The sequence below is a fragment of the Zonotrichia leucophrys genome, chromosome 5 (assembly GCF_028769735.1).
Source record: "Zonotrichia leucophrys gambelii isolate GWCS_2022_RI chromosome 5, RI_Zleu_2.0, whole genome shotgun sequence".
Taxonomy (NCBI): Eukaryota; Metazoa; Chordata; class Aves; order Passeriformes; family Passerellidae; genus Zonotrichia; species Zonotrichia leucophrys.
Genome location: NC_088175.1, coordinates 25980249 through 25997481, shown reverse-complemented (window position 1 = coordinate 25997481; position 17233 = coordinate 25980249). Strand labels below are relative to the sequence as shown.

The 17233-nt window shown below is 38.0% G+C and overlaps 1 long non-coding RNA gene across 2 annotated transcripts; it reads left to right on the top strand.

Annotated features, from left to right (window-relative positions):
• Positions 1-2364: 2364 nt before the first annotated feature.
• Positions 2365-12187, top strand: LOC135448522 (uncharacterized). 2 transcript variants are annotated; one of them, XR_010440484.1, is made up of 6 exons: positions 2365-2476; positions 3553-3699; positions 5270-5343; positions 6098-6396; positions 9927-10058; positions 11211-12187. It is a non-coding gene; the product is annotated as an uncharacterized LOC135448522 (long non-coding RNA). The 2 variants fall into 2 exon arrangements; XR_010440483.1 differs by lacking the exons at positions 9927-10058; positions 11211-12187 and having other exon boundaries at positions 6098-7410.
• The last annotated feature ends 5046 nt before the right edge of the window (positions 12188-17233 follow it).

Sequence of the window (17233 nt, the reverse complement as noted above, 5' to 3'; positions counted from 1 at the left end):
TCCTTCAAAAACAAGAAATAATAAAAACGGAATACAACAAAATAACTAAATACTGCACTTTTTGTATTGTGGCATTTGTTTTTGGCAGAAGGAGGTAGAGAAAAGGGGAGCAAGACATTTCCAACAGAAACAGGCTATGAATTACAAATGCTCTTGGAAAAAAATTTTGTCAGGAATGGGAGACTGGCATCCACCATCTCCAGTGTCACAGCTGTAGGACTGCTGTAGGAATTTTTCTTTTGCCAGTCAGATACTTATTTAAATAACCTACATCGTGTAATTCTCAGTGAAGGAAAACTTCCCCTGTTCACGTTCATGGTTTAGCCCCAGTCGGCAACAAAGCACCACACAGCCACTCGCTCACTTCCCCTTCCCCCCACTGATGGCATGGGGAGGAGAATCAGGAAAGAAAAGAGAATAGAACTCAGGGGCTGATATAAGAACAGTTTCTAATTGAAACAAAGGAATAATAATAATAGGAAATGAAAGGGAGAGAAGGAGTTAAAACAAGAAAGACAAGTGCTGACAATGCAATCTCTCACCACATGTTGACCAATGCTCAGCCCATTCCTGAATCACAACTGACCCCCTTCCAGGTGACTCCATCCAGTTTATATATTGGTTGTAGCTTTTTACATTATAGAATCTCTTTGGGCAGCTGTCCCAGCCATGCTCCCTCCCAGCTTTCATATGCCTCCTCACTGGCAGGGGATGGGACACTGAAAAGTCCAGAATCACAGAATATGCTGAGTTGGAAGGGACCCACAGGGATCATCGAGTCCAACTGCTGTCCCTGCACAGCACCATCCTCAGGAATCACTCCATGCGCCTGAGAGCATTGTACAAAAGTTTCTTGAGCTCTGTCAGGCTCAGTGCTGTGACCACTTCCCTGGGAAGCCCGTTCCAGTGACCAGCCACCCTGTGGGGAAAGGTTTCCCTAATATCCAACATAAACTTCCCCTGACACAACTTCAGGCTATTCCCTCGGGTCCTGTCACCATCACCACAGAGAAGAGATCAGTGCCTGCCCCTCCTCTTCCTCTCATGAGGAAGCTGTAGACTGCAGTGAGGTCCCCTCTCAGGGACCCTCTCCAGGCTGAAGTGACGTGAGCCATATGACTGTCCTTTAAGGCCCTGCGCCACCTTTGTTGACCTCCCCTGGATTCTCTCTAATAGCTTAATGTCTTTCTTATATTGCAGTGACCAAATCTGCAGCTAGGACTCAAGGTGAGGCCACACCAGTGCAGAGCAGAGTGGGAAGTCCTTGACTTAGGGTAAGTATGACTTATCAACAACCAAAATATCAGTGTTTTATTCACATTATTCTCCTACTGAATCCAAAACACAGCTCTGCATCAGCTACTGAGAATAAAATGAGCTTTACCCCAGCTGAAACCAGGACAAGAGAAAGCGAAGTAGTTAGCATATTACTGCATAAGCATACTATTTCTTCTGTTTGGTTTCAATCATTCATAAATATACAAGTACTCAAGACAGAATTAAAATATATAGATTGAAAAAAACCCTCAATGTTGGAATGTGAAGAAATTGTCATTAGTAGTTCCTACATTCATTTATTTATAGCTTTATTAGTCATTTTCATGTAGTGAAACTACTTAACTCAGTCCATCAACTGCACAAAAATATCTGTTTAAAAACGTACAAAGATCAGACAATTCCTATGTTGATTATCTTAGCTGCAGAAAAACCACCACCCCTGAAGCTGACTTCCTGCTTGAGAAACCATATGCTGATTGCAAAACAAAAGGCACCTCTGGAGAGGTCCTTGGCTTTCAGCAGTTAGTGCAGTACAGCGTATCTGATGCCAAGCAACTTGTAAATGTTCAGCAGGCTCTTTGTTGAACACAGTCTTGTTGATGTATGCTGCTAATACTGCTGGGTGAGGTGATAGAGCATGAAAGAAAACAAGCTGCATCCTTTCCTGTCAAACTGTTCAGTTTCAGCTGCTCCAAAGAGTAGGCAGCTGCTTTTTCTGTTTTTTTTTAGTCAGCTGTCATCTTTACCAAGTCACTTTCTACCTGATGCTTTTTGAAAAAAATAAAATCCTTCCCACTCTTTTCAGTCAGTTACTGAGATTCAAGCCTATGACACCAGGCTAACATCTGTTGTCATTACATAGCAAGGTTCTATTGTCACTCTATTGTATGGGTTCCACATTGCTGGAGTTTTGCACCTCCTTGATATTTCTTGTAGACAGCTCCTCTGGGCATTGACTCTTCCTTGCCTTCACAGTAGCCAACTGACTCCAGTTTCCACCGATCCACTCTTTTATAACGCTCTTCTTATTGGCTACAGGTGTGACCTGCTAACATCAGGCCTGCTCCTAATCTTTAGTAATTGGTTCAGCTGCAACTCTTCAGGGGATAAGATTACATTCTATACCACCTTCATTTACCCCCAACAAATGTCTGCTACATGACTGACTATGAAAAGAACTGTATGAAGAAACCAACAGGTAACTTGTGGTTCTTAACAAATTGGTTTTGTGTGGTTTGGGTTTTTCTTAAACTAAAATAGATTATTTGGGCTTTTTCTTCATTTTCCATTGATGGTGGCTCCTAGTTTTCTACTCATTTCTCCAAGATATATTTTCAGTGTATTTAATGTCCAGTTTAAGCTCAAACCTTCCCATAATTAAAATTAATTAATGAAAATATTTTAGACTTTAAAATCTTAAAAGTACATGCTCAGAAAATGACTTTGTTATGTGAGTTTCTGAAAGTATGTAGGCAGTACTGTGTTCAGTGCTTCTGGACCTCTGGGACATATGATAGAATGTCCTTAAACCCAAACCTTTTAACTGTCCACACAAAAGGGCTCCAAATGCAACCCCCAGGAATTTTGCATCGTGCCAGGGCTGTAAGGCAGTGGTGTTGCCAAGTTGCCTCCCTCTCCTCCTCACGATGTGCTCGAAACCTGTCTGTGTGTGAAGGGTTTGAGCACGGGAAGCCAAGCAGAGTTATCTCTGTGGCTTGCTGGTCCTGCCTTTCCACCCATTTGCCCTTCCTGCACCTCTGAAATACAGTCCCATGCTGGAGGGACATGGCTTCTGCATGGGACAGGGTAGCTCTGTTGGCTTTACATGGTCAGCCGAGGGATAAGGTAGAAGGACAAGGTGCACACAGGAGAGAAGAACAGAAGTTACAGGGCTTCAAGTGCTGGAAATGATCCTCCCCCCCTGGCAGCTGTCACAGAATTATATCATCACAGAATGGCTGAGGCTGGAAGGGACCACTGGAGATCATCTAATCCAACCTCCTGCAGGGTCACTTATTCAGGATTGTTCCTGTTGTTCAGGATTGTGTCCAGGTAGGTGTTGAATATCTCCAGTGAGGGAGACCACAACTCTCCTGGTAGTCTGTTGCAGTGCTCCTGCACAGTAAAGAAGTAATTTCTCATGTTCAGGTGGAACTTCCTGTGCCTCTTGTCCAATTACTTGGCAGCATCCAGAAGAGCCTGGCTCCATCCCCTTGACATTCACCCTTCAGGTACTTATATATATTGACAGCTTTGCCTCTCATTCTTCTCCAGGATAAACAGGCGCAGCTCCCTCAGCTGTTCCGCATAAGTGACCTGTTCCAGTCCCCTCATCATCTTTGTTGCCCTTCACTGGACCTGTTCCAGGAGCTCCCTGTCTCTCTTGTCCTGAGGAGCCCAGAACTGGACACAGCACTCCAGGTGAGGCTCTCCAGGGCTGAGCAGAGGGGCAGGATCCCCTCCCTCAACCTGCTGGCCACGCTCTTCCTAATGCAGCCCAGGATGCCATGGTCCTTCTTGGCCCCAGAGACACACTGCTTGCAGGCTCATGTGTCAGCACAGTCAGACTGTTACAGTTTAACTTCTGCTACTGAGACCTGTGCCCGTAAGTTAAAACTTGGCTGGAATAGTATTTAATATTTAAAAGAATTCAATATTTAGAAGAATTAAATATTTAATATTTAAAAGAAGGGCCATAATGTTTTAGGAGCTGTTTGAATTTAAATGCCATTTTGACTGATAATCTCAAATTATGTGGGACATGATGCATAGCAATAGTCAGAACCAAGAATAACTGGTGTAGCCACTAAGAAGCACCCCAGAGACCTGGATTTTCCTATCAAGTACAGGTAAAGTTGCAACAGTGGCTCCTACTTTTAAAAACAAAGTCCAGTTGTAGCTTTAAAGTTTTAAATGCTCTGATTTCACGAATGTAAAGATTTTCAAAACTCTGTGGATATGAAAACATATCTCATCCATTATTATCATGATTCCCTCTATTTCCTTATTTTTATTGATTATGAGCCTAATTAATTTGTAAATCATCAGCAACACCATTAAAATCCTTCTGGCTTTGTAGCATCCTAAGAAATAGCATCCTATTAAAACCAGCTTGCAACTTGAATAGCTGCTTGTCTCTGTTTTAGCTAACTACCACTGAAAATGTAAGACCGAGAATGTTTTCTTTGTTTTGCTGCATATTATTTGCTAAAAAAATCATATATATCAAGACTTGTCAGATACACTTTAGTCAGGTGGGTCCTTCTGGTTATGCTGTACTTTATACAACAAGAGGAGAAACAAGCATTAAAATTACATGAGGTAAAACCACAGAGATAAAAGTAAAAGACAGGGAAGTGATTTTATTTCTAGCTTGTTTTTCAGATTATTGAGATAATAACTCAATTGATTTCCTTAAAAACCAGTTAATTTCCTCAAATATAGGTGTTTGTACTGAACTTGTGTTTGTACTGAACTTGCCTTTGTGCCTCTTCAATAGAATTTAATGCGAAAGTTCTTGACAGACACACATGATGATGTGATATTATAAAATATCACATAACTGTCAGGAAAACGAATTTCACTCATCATCAGGAATGTAGCTCACATATCTGTCTAAATAAATTTCCATGCAGAGCAACACCCCCTGTGCACAATTGTGTTATGCGATGCACTGGGGGTGTTGCTCTGCATGGAAATTTATTATTGTTCTTTCTTGTTCCCTAATGGAAATGAGCTCCTAGGTTCAGAGCTTGGAAAGGAATGAAATTTCCATCCTGTGACATTTCTCTGAAACCACTCTCTGTTTGTGAGTATCTCTTACTGTGCTGGTAATGGAATCCCACACAGAGCTAGTCTATACTAATGGTTTTACTTGCTCCCAGCACCGCTTATGACTAAGTGCAAAACCCTCTCTTCTACCTCACCACCAACCCCATCCCCCCCCATGAACCACAAGTCTAACAAGAGAACCAAATCTTTCTCTTCTAAGGTGTTCTTCATAGTGGAACTAATTATATACGAAGACATGAACACTTCCTTTGAGGGGAAACATAAAGTCATCAGGTCTGTCTGTGTGCTCAAAACTGCTGCACAAGTATGTGTACCTAAGCTAGCTGTGAGTTCCTCGCAGTATTTTTACAACCTGAGGGCTGGAAGGCAGCAGATGATAAACTTGTAAAAATCTGTGTACATATTCTATTACTTTATAATGTCCCATATTGTACAATGCCACCCAGTGTTGGCAAAGAGCCCCCTCTCAGAAATGTCATAATTTCAGGCAATATTTGAGAAATTTACAATATGAGAGTTCTTGTTCTGCAAACTCTTAACCAAGATGAAAATTTACCTGTTTTTTCAGTTGGAAGTGAATCAATTTGTGTCAACACAGTGCAATCCCTGTTCTAGCCAAGGGATTCTTCTGCTCTGTGTCTGTCACTCCTGTGCAAGAACTTGGGAAATTTTCAATTAGCCAGGTTCTGAAAACACAGCACTGGCATATTGTTCCAGGGAGATGAACCATAAACTTGGCATAAGACAATATAGACAGAAATTTCTCTTGAAATATAAATGAAAAATGTTCATAATTCACACAGTTGTCTTCCCCCTGTCCCCTCCCCCCAAAAAAAACAAAAAACAAAAAAAACCACCAAAACAAAAAAAACCCAAACCAACCTAAACCTCTTTTCAAAGAGAAAAAAGCATCCAACAAAAAGCACCAATGTCTCTGAGTTTTGGGTGGAGTTCAACTTGTTCCTAACCGATAGCCTTCTGATCTTGTGGCCACTGGTACTGACATACCTTTCTCTCTGATTTCTAGTGTTTGTTTCCAAGTCAAACAAGATTTTGCTGGGTTTGCTCAATGTGGCATGGCCAACACAGTTGCAGCATCTGATTCCTATGTTGTTTGTCCAAATTTGTTCCATGCTTTCTCATCAAGGTGAAGATGAGATGAAGACATAATCAACCAAAAGGACATGATACTCACTCTATTCAGTGACTTGGACAAGTCTTGTGAAGAACAAAGCAGTCTTTCATCTCACCAGTAACATGTGACCTGGACAAAAAACATGCAAATTTTTAAAAAACAATTGAGATTCTTTCGTTTGTGCGGACCAGGTACTTGTAAAATATCAAATCTAATCAATCCAATGGGGTACATATGGTCTCCAGTATGACCTGCGTTCTAGTTATTTGTGTAAAAAACTTGTTTCCTTCAGTAAAATAGGAGTTGTTGGTCCCCTGGCAAATATTCTGAGCAGCCTTAAAACAGCAATTGAAAACAAAAATCAGAACTGAGAAAAATAAACTAGGAACCTACTTTTTATGTTTGTATTTCTGCATGCTTTGGCATATTTTGTTAGTATTTGTTTACAGATTCAAATATTCTTAAATGTTTGCAATGGAAAATGGTACAAAATTAAAATGTGTTAATGTTTGGAAATACCTTCAAAATGCTGCCTCAATTTTAAAAACATTTCTTTTCTAGCAGTTAATTGATATTGTATCTATTAACATTTGAGTTAATAATGTCCGGATTGACAATCATACTAACTCTGGATTACACACTTCCCAAGTTTAGTATTTGAATTTATTTCTCAATGACTAATGCAATTAATTATAGCTATACATTAGCCTACTTGTAACATGTTAAGCTGATGGTATAGGAGATTAGGAACTAGACCAAAACCAAACAAACGGTGGTATGCTATATATAAAGCATATGCCTGATTTGATATTTCTGGTAATTGAATTTTTCAAAGAGCCTACAGGAAGGAAGAGCCTAATGGGCCCTTTAATTTTAAATGTGCCCTGCTGTTTGTGGTTTGCATCACCCTTTCTATGCTGAAATGCTGGATGACTGGATGAAGTTTTGCTCCTGATCACTTACTAGAGAAGGCATTTTGAAAAGGAAGGATGTGCATCACAATCACAAAATGAATCCAGATTTCAGACAGTAATTTGTAACAATTTGGATTCAGGTTCAGAATTACACTGGGCATTTCAGGCCACTTTAAACTTTCAATATCTAAAAATTAACTAAAAGGTATGTTGTCAGGGAAGCCATTTTTAGCATCAAGGAGAAATACAAGGATATCTATTTAAAGATTTAACAAGGTTAAATAGAGAAGAACACTGTTAACAACAGCCTTAAAAAGTCATCAATCTCAGTGGTAAATGGTCCAAGTTATTAAATGCAAAAATAGCTCATTAAAGAGATAGAACTAAGCGCCATTCTTTTGGCAACAAATGTTTCCATTTAATGAAAATGTTCTGTTACTTTCAAAGCCACACAGAGTTTCTAGTGGTTTTATTGAAATGTATTAAAATGGTTGATCCATTTGAACTGATTTTATCTATATATATTTTTTTCAGGCAACAATAACCAGACATTTACTATATTTGCAATATCTGAATAAAAAATGTTATTTTCCATTGACAATAGTATTTAGGGAGGCTTTCCTTTGGTAAACCTTTTAAAAATTGCTTTAACTAAAGACAAGACACCTCACAAGCAAGTTTTACCCATTTTTGAGCATTCTATTACTTTCAAAATTATTCTTCTCTATATAGCCGTGCCTGATTATTTTCCATATGCTACTGTCTTCTTTTTAAAAGCTCTTTCTCTAATGGCCGTTGATGTTTCTTTACAGAACTTCTTGCTCTTTTTCTCTCTTTTTATTTTAGTTCCAACACATACTCAGGCTGTAAAAGGAACATCCATTTAAGATCTCCTTAGAGCCTAAGGATATGTATTTTTCTTTGGGTTAATGCTGAGTGACATAGACTCCTCTTTAATCAAGAATTACAAATTTCAGAAACACTGCTAATAACATCTAAAACTTTATGTACTTATCTGTAGTAATCTCTGAAAATTGCTTCTTTCTATAGTGGAAATTGTCTCTTGAATACATAGTTAAATATTGAATGTGGGGCAACTAAGGCTCTCACTAAAAGGGCTTTTTTTCTGTTACCTACATATACATTCAATTTTCCTCTTGAGGATAAAAGTAGGTATAAATAGGAGAATACATAACCTAGTCTGTTCTCATCTTAGTTTCTGACACCCTATAGGAAAATAATATTTAGGCCTGTGCATTATCTCATGCATTCAGCAAAAGATGTGTTTGATTGGATATGGTCCACAGCCCTGGTCTTTCATCTGAATGCTTGTGTATACAGAGGTGGGGTAATCAGAATGCAGATGGTCAGTCATCAGTAGGCTAGAATTTAAGGCTAATTTTTAAACTGACTTTTAGAATTATAAGTGTTATTTGTATTCTTAGGTGGCTGAGTTTAAAGTAATCACTGAATCATGGAGATTACAGGGTACAGAGTTAAATTCTTAAAGACAGCAAATAAATTACTACTCTGAGAGGAGAGTGAGAGCATGGAAGAGAAAATAGTGAAACCAAAGCAGTATTTCTAATAGGATAAATTTTGCATTAGGTGAGCAAGTCTTGGCAGCTTTTTCAATAACAGGTAGTTTTGTCTTCTCTACACGGAAATTTACTCCTTTCTTTCCCTTAACTAATTTGTTCCATGAGTAAAATATAATTCTCAATTGTCGAATTTATTTTAAAGCTATCTAGTCTGATTTGTTGGGTATTACATGCCATACAAACATGAAAGTAGAGTCTATCTATTGAAGAAATGTAAATTTTCACTTGCTTTTCACACCTAAAAGAAGCATGTAAAAAAGAAAGATGCGCTTTTACTCTAATTAGTGCATTCGCTAAAATGGCCAACTTTTACCTTCTCTTTGAAAGAAATGGTATCCAAAAATGACCCTTTTGGTTAAAGCCTATGGCAGGTGAGTTTGCTAGAGTAATGTAACAGGAAATGCATGAAAAACATATGAATTCTGGCTCAAATCCAAGAGCTCAATGAACATCTGAAGGAAGACTTCTCAAATGCACGTGTGCAACCTGCAGCACCTTAGTGTGAGAAAAGTTCAGGTTTGACAGTTCAGGAATTCTGACTAAACAGAAACTACTTGCACATGACTGAGAAAGAAAGTTGAAGAAGAAACTGGTATTTGGTAATGAGCTTAATGCTCTCATTTTGTCAAATTTTACAAAATCACAACCTGTCAGGCACAAAGATTTCTCAGAAGCCCATTCTGAAGGCACCTACCAGCTCACAGTTTTTAGAAGCACTTGTACAAGCAGTGTCAAAATCAAAGTAGAGCATGTAAAGACAGGGTAAAACCACAGCTCAAAAACAATATTCCTGACTTTTTTTATATAAGATGGTAAGTGCAATGCTTATAGGGTTAGCATTTTTAAGTGTTTTAATCCTTATGATTTTCCATACTAAGAAATTATTTTTTTCTTGTTTTTAACTAGCAAACTGCAAATATTTGGGCTGAAATTCTTCAAGCTACTGTTTGCTACTAGCTAGGTATTTCTGTTCATTTCAGCTACCAAGAGAGAACAACCTTTGAGAGTAAAATTGAGCAAAAATACATCATGTGGTCTATGTTCTAGACCTGTGTAGCATGAAAAGATTAAATAATGCAATCAACTTCTAATCAATCTAGTCAGACATTTTTAAATTCTCCAAGGTGATGTTGTGGATTTTCTTACCCTGATTAAAACTTGTTTCATCTGGTAATTAACTGGTAACTCTTTTGTCTCCCCAAGCAGTGGTCAGACATCTCGTGTCCAACACCGACGTGCTCTGCAAGCAATGGCTCTATGAGGATTCATTCATATTGATAAGTGCTGGGCTCAAGTGGTGGTGCATGACCCCCTTCTAGGTGAAGCCAGAGCATCAATGTGAGTCATTCTGTGAACTGGAGGGCTCGAATGATTTATGATAAAAATAAGAAAACATGCACAAACAAGGCGTATCAGTTGTCTGACGTTGTTCCATAGTCAGGTATGAGGCAGGGGACGTGGAGCACAGCACTGCAGTCATGGCTGCCCAGGCGTGGCAAAGACAGCAGTGCCTTGGGCTGGCATTACCACTGAAACCCTGTGGAGTGGAAATAGAGCCTGTGGGGGCTGATCCTCTAACAAGGCTCAGGCAGACAATTACAGTGACTGATCAGAGCAGCAATCAAATTACACTAATTCAGCCTAGTTAAGTCTTTTGCACAGCTTGTATCTCAGCATCATTTCAGTTTCAACCCTTAGCAGTCACCTTGAGACAAAGCATTGCTTTAAAAATATCTCTCTTTGATAGGGACAAATCTGGTGAAAAGAAATACGGTATTTTGCTACAGCTTGAACTAGTGTTTGGGAACATATTGGAGGATTTTATATTAAATTGCCTCTTCCATACAGTTATGCAATCTAAGTATCATTCAAGACACAGAAAAAATAAGGTACCTATGATCTGACTTTTAGCAGAGCTGAGTTTCCTCAGCAGAAGTTAATGATGAGTATGATTTTAATATAAATTTCTAAATATTTGGAAAACAAGATTATAGATATCTTACATGGGACATGCAACATGATTTGATTTAACTCTCTGCATTTTATTCTTGCACTTTGGTTTTCTTTATCACAACATGAACAGGTTTTCTTTCACTTTTTACTAAATTTAGTTATTAATATCAGACATTGTAAAATGGAAGCTAATTCCTGTATTCAGTGCAGACTGCAATAAACTGTAAATAAGTCATTGAGCAGTATACTGCAGGAAATGGGAAATTCCTTAGAGGACCATACAAATATCAGACCTAATTTATGTCATAGGTTGCTCAACCTAAGATGCAATTGCAGACTACCACATAATCTAATTATTTTCCTAAATGTTCCAAATCAATCTTAATGATTACAGAATTGCATGCCCACAGTAGGAAAAATTATAACCCATTCATCTCTAAATTCTACTGACCATTTTGCCAAAAATTTCTAATGCTTAGTCTGCATCATAGAAAATTTCTGTTTTCCTGCTAATGTTTTTTTTTTGGGTTTTTTTAGAATGAAATGTCATATATCCAGCTAAATGAACAAGGATTTATGACAGGTTGGACTAGAGCAGAGAAATGGCACACCTCCTTCCATAACATTTGTTTCACTCTGAAATCATCTTTCTGGAGCTTGGATGCCTAGAGCTATTGCAGATGAGATACTCCTGCTCCTGCCCATCAAATAACCCAACTGCTTTCCCGCACTGCTGTGGCCAGTGTCACCTGGTGCACTTCTCTCCTACAGCCATGTCACACCAGTGACTCATGAATCATTCTGAGATCAACCTCTGTGTCCCACCACAGCTGTTTCCCGCCAGTAAGCTCACAAATGAACAGAAACTCTCAGTATTAGTCCCAAAGAATACTTGTGCTTGACAGTACTTCATTTTATCCCTTGTGTATGGTTCCAGTTCTTACAGCCACCCAGGTCTTCCTGGGCACTGCCGCCGCCTTCTGTGTTAGTGAGAGACACGTTTTGCTGCCAGCAAACTCCATTATCACACTCCTGTATCTCCCAACTGAACTGTTTAATGAAATGACAAAGCAAGTGTTGTTTGAAGAATGACCCTCTAAGAGCTCCAGCAATAACACCACATAACAGCAATTTCCCTTTCAATGCCACTTTCCCCCCTCACAATACTGGCATCTCAATAATTAGCACTCAGCATCATTTATTTATTAATCAGTGCTGAGCACTGATTATCATGTGCACTGAAGGTACATCAGGCAGGAGTCCTGCAGGAAAAATATGTTCTTATTTAGGTACACACTGTCTATTGATGCATGCTTACCTAATGACCAAAATGACCATTTATATAAATCTGGGGGTTTTTTATGATCAATAAAGAAATATTGTTCTACTGTACTAACAATAGTTGAATGTGAAAATGCTAAGAGGCAGAAAATGAGTATCTCTTTTTTTGCTATTTTTTGGGCAAAATATTTTGTTTCATAAATGATGAAAATTTTTTTGAAGTTTTATTTTGAAAAATCAAGCCTGAACTAAATTAAAAAAAAAATTGAAAAGACAAAATGTTTCCAGTGCTACATAGAATAAATGAATAAAATCACAATTAAGTATTTTTTTGTGAATCCATACTAAGAAGAATGTTTGGCTAGAAGAAATAAATATTTTGGACTGACGTAGAAGGAATGCACCTTCTGGTTTTTTGGGTTTTTTTGATTTTGCAACAGAACCGAAAAAGGTAATTCATTTAATCAACCAGTTTTACAGAAAGCCTGAGCTCTGGTGTTCTCATATACCAACCCCATAACTTTGCAGGTTTGATCTTTTTCCCACAGGTCATTTAGGATACTAATTAAATACTAGTGTGGCAGAGATAGCTCTGGTCCCAAAGCTCAGATGTTGTCATGAGCACAAATTCTGGAGAAGGTTGGACTAATGGAGGAGTGGTGGCACCAGGAAATCTCCCCAGTCTCTGCCAGGAAGCAGTTAATGCAGGAACAAACCCAGTGCCAATGTGCACTAACAAGCCTGTACTTCTATGATGAAGACATAGAAGCATGTGTCAAAATCCATATGCATATTTGAGGTGATTTCTTTGATTGGTCCTCAGAAAAAGCTAGGAGGAGCATGAAGCAAAGATAAACACCAGTTAAAGACAAGTAATAATGGTGACAGGCATGGACAGTGGGGGAAAAAACAAGCCAAAATCACCCAAGAAACTACTCTTTCACATGCATATGGCAGAAATAAAAAGTTGTTTACTGAAATGGAAAAAAAAGTCATATGTGTCTGTTAGACATCACGTGCAATACAACTAAATATTTATTTAAAGGCATAAAATATCATGCTGTTTTGCCTAATTAGTGGCAGAAATGCTTATTGAATAAACAAATTCTACAAATTTGATCATTATATACTTTAAAAAATCCATTTCCAAGAGGTACTTTATATGTCAGAGTGATCACATGTAGCCTAGCAACCAGGATGTTATTGAAATTCTACATAGAAGTGCATGACTCATTTTTAGATATGATGTAAGTGTAATGATGAATGTTTAACAAATGGCAGAATCAGTAAGATATGAGCTAGATTTTATAAATGTGCAAAGCTTAGTAATTTTTTTCATACATTCTGATATTTTTTGAATTTGCTGATAAGAAAGGATAAATATCTGTGGGTTTTTTCCATTAGAATGTTAAATAATATTTTCTGTGTTTTCAGGTTATTTCCCATATTCATCATTTGAAGATTTTTAAACATCAACTTCACTTATCTCAGGTGTAAGGATTTGTCCTGAAAACATGCATCATATCACTCTTATCCTGCCCAAGACCCGAAGAAGAGTCTTCTCTGCTTCATGTACAGATTTGTGGGTACAAGTGTCATGCATCCAACTGACAGAAAACATCTCTCTAGGATATTTTATATGCCTTTCCTGACACCAGTTTCCTTATACTTCAGCTCTTTGGTGAGGCATTATCCATTTTCTAAGAACAGACTGTTCTGTAGTTAGTGCACAAAACTCGTACAATGTGCTGCTTCAAAGACCACATGACACTTGAAAAAAAAAAAAAAAATAGAATTAATACCCAAACCCAAAGTGATTTTTTTTTCCATTTAAGGGATCTGAAGAGGTCCTGTTTCGTGGTAGTACTGTTGCATTCATCACAAGCCTGGACTTCAGCTCTTTGGAATTCTTTCCTAAGCAGCAGTCTAAGTAAAAAATAAGTCAATGAAGTCTGCAAGTACACACGATGAAAATGCAAGATTCAAGGTCGAAAGGAAGGAGAATTGATTCACTCTAGAACGACAGTTCTCACATTCCTAGCACAGAAAACATATTTGCTTCTCATTATTCCATGTCTTAAACCTCAGTTTAACTGTAATCATTGCTCCTCTGTTCCGTGCTAATTTGCATGCAGCATCACTTAATACCAGCTTAGAAGAATTGTTGAGTAATTGGCTGTTAATTGACGTTGTGTATGCTAGCCTATCTCATTTTCAAAGCTTTTTTCTTGAATTCCAATTATGAATCAGGAACAACTTTTGATTAGTTATCAATCAGATAGGAAAAATTATCAGAAGTTTTTGAACATTGGAAATTCCTAAAAATACTGCATGAAAGAGAAATTTGCCTTTGCAAACACTGTACAGAAGAAAGAGACCTTAAAGTAATTGGAGGAAGAAGGTGACTCTGTCAATATAAAACTTGTTTCTGGTTTAACATAAATGGCGAATGATGGACATCTAATCCAAACTAAGCTAAAGTTTCACTGACTGTCATAACTTGCACAGGCTTTGTGGGATCATTGCTGTAATAGTCCAAAGCACAGCACACATTTCTCATGCAAAATCAGACTACAACAGTTATGGGTATATCAATAAGAGCTTTTTAACAGTTCAGAACCCTTATTTATAGATGTTAAACCTAAGGCACAAATCCATAGTTTTAGTCTGTGCTGAAAGAAAAGCAGAGGTAAACAGTATCTCAGAGAAGCAGTGTGAAGGAAAACCTCTCCTTTTTTCTGCTAGAACTGGGTGCAGGGTGTGGTGTGCCCTTACTACTTTATCATAGAACCCATCCCTTGATCTGTTTGTAGTAAGGTAATGAGTAAGCTAGGCTTGTGTAGTCCTTTTGAACTGAAAAAAAAATATTTTCTCTATGTAGTTTTTAATCTCAATTTATGAAAAAAAAAAGACAGTAATCCTTCCTTCCTAAGATCCTGGCATATTCTAAATAGTCAAATAAATGATTGCTTAGGAGAAGAATCCTTAGGAAGGGTACTTAATAGGAGAAGAAACTAGTCATTTAGATTAGTTCTTCATAAGAAGCAGCCTATTTGTATTCTTTTTTTTCATTTAAATTATCCAGAAAAAGTTGTACAAGCTTAAATTTGGCTAGTTGATAAACAAATCCCCTCTAATCTGCAGGAAGACTTCAGAAAGTTAGTTGTGAACAGCTCTATTTTTTGTGTTTTGGTGACTGAATATTGTTTCTGTTTTGGTTAATTATACAATAATTATCAAAAGGAATGTTGCTATATAAATTATGTTTTTGAGTCTTTCATGGACATCAGCATGCTAAGTACTGTAAAGACATGGACAAAGTGCTTGTTCCTGCTTGACCATACTGTTTCTAAACAGGCAAAAAAGGAAATGAGATGAGGGAGATGAGAATTTGACCAAAATTACACAACTGACTAATAGCAAACAAAGGATTTCCTGCATTTAAGCCCGATAAGCAGGGAATGGAGCTGCTTTTTACACATACAGCTTACAGGGGAAACTAAATACTTGGGTTGTTTCACTTGCTAGAATGTGGATATTATGCTGGATTAGGAGAAACAGCTTTGAGTTCTCTGTTTTGTGTCTTTTTTCAGTCTGGTTTGCTAAGGAAATGAAACTTGTGCAATCACCATGGGTGTGTATGGATGGCTGCACACACGTCCTGGTAGTGCCTTTTGAACCTGTTGGCAAGCTGTTGCCAACTGGTACAGTAAAAGTAATGTACAGACAAAGTATTGGTCTCACAGATAACATAATTCCAAAGTCTTGGTCTCAAAGGTAATATTATACAAATGGTGTGAAAATAGGGGTACAGTTGTAGGTGCCATCCTGATAGCAGGAAAATTCACGTGAGAGAAATCATACTACTTTTGTTTTGATATAAACAGAACTGTGCACTTTCTTCAGTTATGTTTTAGAGTCTTCATGTGTATTCAAATCTTCATTAAATAAAAACACAACAACAAAATGAAACCTCATAAAACAATGCAATATTATGAACTGAGGTTTAAAGGAGGAAATTACCTGGAATAACTGCTCATGGAAGGATGGTATCAGATTTCCAGATTTTCCTTCAGAGAGTAGAACTGGTGGCAGCAGAGAGCTTCACTGCTGTACTTAAAGGAAGAAAGAGGAAACAGATGAAAAGAGGGATGAAGCTATGTTCATGATGGAGAATATTTATGTTAGTGATCTCAGATGCCATAATGAGGCAAGAGCTAATAAAAAATATCAGCATAGACAAGGCCTCACTGGGGCTCAAGGAAGGCAATGATTGAAGTTCTAACATTAGACTATTCCATTTGAGCACGTGTCTCGTGCTGGAAGTTGCTTCTTTACAATCACTGCTCCCTGTCCGGCTGGTGAGGTCTCCTTACGAGCAGGAGGGTGTGATGGAAGCTGGAGAGCCAGTGCATTTGTTTCATTTGAGTACTCCAGAGCAGGTCAGAAATTTTATTTCCCCTTTCAAAACAAGGGTTCCAGTAAAATTCAGTTCCGCTTGCCTCACTGTGAGCAGCCTTCAACCAAACCAAAGCACACAATTTCCATTGTGTCATACATGTTCATTCAGCATGAGAATAAAATGCAGTGAGAGACCATTTACATGGGATGGGCTAGAGAACGTTTTTATTCTTGTTGCTATAGTAATGAATACAGCTAGTTGTGCAATCACTGTGATTGCACATTTTAAGAGGGTGGTACTTTCAAACAGTAGCAATACAATTGCAATGTGAAAAAGTGATGTAATCAAGGAAAGATGGAAGCATAAGGCAACAGAATACCTAAGACATGTTTATTGGATTTTGATGAAATATTTTAAAGAGGAAGTCTGCCTTAGTTAAGATACTTGCATCAGCTTCTTACATTAAAATCAGTATTTTGCCCTTCCACAGCTTTCTTTTTAGCCATGAAACACAGAGTTGGCTAACAGTTCTGAGCACTAACAAGACACTTTAGGTGCTTGGCCATGGAACAGAATCCAGAACCTAAAGCTACTCAGATTGACCAAAGACTGCATTCTGAGCTGGGAGCAAATGAACACAATTAATGGCCATTCTTTCTGATAGATTATATCCTAAAACATCATTTGAGGTGCAGAAGAGGTCATCATTGGAAGGAGACATTTCCTTTAATATGAGGTTATGGAATTTTCTCTGAAGACAGATTCCCTTCAAAGGGCAAGGAACTTAACAGTCTGGTTTTGTAATGTATTTAAATTCAAGGGCTCAGATACTGGGAGCCCTAATAGAGATGCTCTCACTCATAGAGAATGCTCTGAC